Source organism: Arachis hypogaea, chromosome 4, assembly GCF_003086295.3.
Source record: "Arachis hypogaea cultivar Tifrunner chromosome 4, arahy.Tifrunner.gnm2.J5K5, whole genome shotgun sequence".
NCBI classification, from domain to species: Eukaryota; Viridiplantae; Streptophyta; class Magnoliopsida; order Fabales; family Fabaceae; genus Arachis; species Arachis hypogaea.
This window is the reverse complement of record NC_092039.1, coordinates 94793275-94797300: the sequence shown is the minus strand read 5'-3', so window position 1 is coordinate 94797300 and position 4026 is coordinate 94793275. Positions and strand designations below refer to the sequence as shown.

Here is a 4026-nt window from a genome sequence, read left to right as displayed (position 1 = left end):
CCTAAACCTGAAAGGACTCTGAAGAAGAAGCTAAGAGAAGCTAAAGCACAAATCTCTGGAGAGGACCTGACAGAAATTTTTTAAAAAGAAGAAGACATAGCAGCAAAAAATAACAACAATGCCAACAATGCAAGGAAGATGCTTGGTGACTATGCTGCACCAACTTCCAACTTCTATGGAAGAAGCATCTCAATTCCTGCCATTAGAGCAAACAACTTTGAGCTTAAGCCTCAATTAGTTTCTTTAATGCAGCAGAACTGCAAGTTTCATGGACTTCTATTAGAAGATCCTTATCAGTTCTTATCTGAATTCTTGCAGATCTGTGATACTGTTAAGACCAATGGGGTTGATTCTGAGGTCCACAGACTTATGCTTTTCCCCTTTGTTGTAAGAGACAGAGCTAGAACATGGTTAGATTCACAACCTAGAAAAAGCCTGAACTCTTGGGACAAGCTGGTCAATGCTTTCTTGACCAAATTCTTTTCACCTCAAATGATGAGTAAGCTTAGAGTGGATGTCCAAACCTTCAGACAGAAGGAAGGTGAATCCCTCTACGAAGCTTGGGAAAGATACAAGCAATTAACCAAAAGATGTCCTTCTAACATGTTTCTAGAAAGGAGTATCATGTGTATATTCTATAATGGTCTGTCTGAGTTATCCAATATGTCATTGGACCACTCTGCTGGTGGATCTCTTCGTCTAAAAATGCCTGTAGAAGCCCAGGAACTCATTAAAATAGTTGTAAATAACCAGTTCATGTACACTTCTGAGAGAAATCCTGTGAATAATATGGTGACTCAGAAGAAAGGAGTTTTTGAGATTGATACTCTGAATACCATATTGGCTCAGAACAAAATATTGACTCAGCAAGTCAATATGATCTCTCAGAGTCTGACTGGATTGCAAGCTAAAGACGCCTCCTCTGAAGGAGAAGCTTATGACCCTGAGAATCCTGCAATGGAAGAGGTGAATTACATGGGAGAACCCTATGGAAACACCTATAATCCTTCATGGAGGAATCACCCAAATTTCTCATGGAAGGATCAACAGAAGCCTCAACAAGGCTTCAATAACAATAATGGTGGGAGAAACAGGTTTGGCAATAGCAAGCCTTTCCCATCATCTTCTCAGTAACAGACAAAGAATTCTGAGCAGAGCCTCTCTAGCTTACCGAACATAGTCTCTGATCTATCCAAGATCACTCTCAATTTCATGACTGAGGCACGATCCTCCATCAGAAATTTGGAGGCACAAGTGGGTCAACTGAGTAAAAGAGTTACTGAAACTCTTCCTAGCACTCTCCTAAGCAATACAGAAGAGAATCTAAAAAGAGAGTGCAAGGCCATCTACACGTCCAACATGGCCGAACCTATAAGAGGAGGGAAAGGTAGTGATTCCCAGTGAGAAAGACTTCATGAGACGTCCACTGACCACTAGGGAGTTCCCTCATGAGGAACCAAAGGAATCTGAGACTCATCTAGAGACCATAGAGATTCCACTGAACTTCCTATTACCATTCATGAGCCTTGATGAACATTCTTCCTCTAAAGAAGATGAAGTCGTTACTGAAGAACAAGTTGCTCAGTATCTTGGAGCAATCATGAAGCTGAATGCCAAATTATTTGGTAATGAGACTTGGGAGGATGAACCTCCATTGCTCATTAATGAACTAAACGCCTTGGCTCAGCTGAAGATACCTCAAAAGAAAACGGATCCCGGAAGGTTCTAAATACCTTGCACCATTGGCACTATGACCTTTGAGAATGCTTTGTGTGACTGATAAACCACTATTTTATGGTTTATATTGTGTTTAATTGAGTGGTTTTTATCAAATTCTTGCCCACTTATTCATATGATTTGCATGATTTTACAATTCCTTCCTAATTTAGTTCTATGGTTGAAAACTTGCTTCCTAGAGATATTTTAATTACGTATTTTAATTCCCCTTTATACCATTCAATGCCGTGCTCCGTGTGTTAAGTGTTTCAGGCTTCATAGGGCAGGAATGGCTTGGAGAATGGAAAGGAAGCTTGCAAAAAGGGAAGGAGCACAAGAAATAAAAGAGATAACCAGCGAACAGCGATGCGCACGCATGGCTGACGCGTGTGCGCGATTTGGAAAAAATCACATCGATGCAAGCGCGTTCCTGATGCGTATGGGTCGATTGGAGTTTGCACAAACGACGCGAGCGCGTGCCTGACGCGCAGGCGTGGAGAGGAAAATCGTCAAACGACGCGTACGGGTGACATGCACGGTCTGCAGAAAATTCAGAAAATGCTGGGGTGATTTTGGGCCGCATTTTGACCTAGTTTTTGGTCCAGAAACACAGAATAAAGCCAGGGAACATGCTGAGACTCAAGAGATCAGATCATACACACAATTTTAGGTTTAGATGTAGTTTGTAGAGGGAGAGGTTCTCTCCTCTCTCTTAGGTTTTAGGATTAGGATTTCTTTTTCTCATTAGGCTAGGATTGTTTCTTCATACCAGGTTCAATATTCCTTTATTTTGACTTCTCTTCTACTTTTAGATATTTTAATGCTTTTATTTATTCTTGATTTATGTTGCTAAATTGGCTTATGAACTTTGCATTTTAGGATTTTCTTAATTAATATAATTTGAGGTATTTCAGACTCATGATTATTTTGCTCTATTTATGATTTATTTTTCCTTTTGGCTTTGGTTAATTAATTAGTAACACTTGAATTATCAAACTCAACTGTTGATTGAAATTGGAATTTGGTGCGCGAAATTGTGAACAATACTTTTTCACAACTCTCATAATCCCCGGTCATGAACCCCAAAAACTTGGTAGCTCAATACCATGGCATTACACAACTTCGCACAACTAACCAGCAAGTGCACTGGGTCGTCCAAGTAATAAACCTTACGCGAGTAAGGGTCGATCCCACGGAGATTGTTAGTATTGAAGCAAGCTATGGTCATCTTGTAAATCTTAGTCAGGCAAACTCAAATGTATATGGTGATGAACGAAAATAACATAAAAGATAAAGATAGTGATACTTATGTAATTCATTGGTAGGAACTTCAGATAAGCGTATGAAGATGCCTTCCCTTCCGTCTCTCTGCTTTCCTACAGTCTTCATCCAATCCTTCTTACTCCTTTCCATGGCAAGCTCGTGTAGGGTCTCACTGTTGTCAGCAGCTACCTCCCATCCTCGCAGTGAAAGCTAATGCACACACTCTGTCACAGTGCTGCCAATCACCGGTGTGGTTCCCTCCCCTACTGGAATAGAATCCAGTGATTCTTTTGCGTCTGTCACTAACGCCCAGTAAGTTACAGGTTTGAAGCACGTCACAGTCATTCAGTCATTGAATCCTACTCAGAATACCACAGACAAGGTTAGACCTTCCGGTTTCTCTTGAATGCCGCTATCAGTTCTTGCCTATACCACGAAGACTCTGATCTCACGGAATGGTTGGCTCGTTTGTCAGGCGAGCACTCGGTTGTCAGGCGATCAACCATGCATCGTGCAATCAGGAATCCAAGAGATATTCACTAAGCCTCAAATGCTTGTAGAACAAGAGTGGTTGTCAGTCACTTTGTTCATGGGTGAGAATAGTGATGGGCGTCAATCATCACCTTCATCAAGTTGAAGAACAAGTGATATCTTGGAACAAGAACAAGAGGAATTGAATGGAAGAACAATAGTAATTGCATTAATACTCGAGGTACAGCAGAGCTCCACACCTTAATCTATGGTGTGTAGAAGCTCCACCGTTGAAAATACATAAGCATAAGGTCTAGGCATGGCCGAATGGCCAGCCTCCCAAAGAGGGTTCAATCATCAAAACATGATCAAAAGATATAAAGATCCAAAGACTATAGTAAAAGGTCCTACTTATAGAAAACTAGTAACCTAAGGTGTACAAAGATGAGTAAATGACATAAAAATCCACTTCCGGGCCCACTTGGTGTGTGCTTGGGCTGAGCAATGAAGCATTTTTCGTGTAGAGACTCTTCTTGGCGTTTAACTCCAGCTTTTATGCCAGTTTGGGCGTTTAAC

At 41.0% G+C, this 4026-nt stretch overlaps 1 non-coding gene across 1 annotated transcript; it reads right to left on the bottom strand.

The window, feature by feature from the left end:
• Window positions 1-501: 501 nt before the first annotated feature.
• On the bottom strand, window positions 502-605 carry LOC112798575 (small nucleolar RNA R71). The gene has a single exon (XR_003200183.1). It is a non-coding gene; the product is annotated as a small nucleolar RNA R71 (small nucleolar RNA).
• Window positions 606-4026: the final 3421 nt, after the last annotated feature.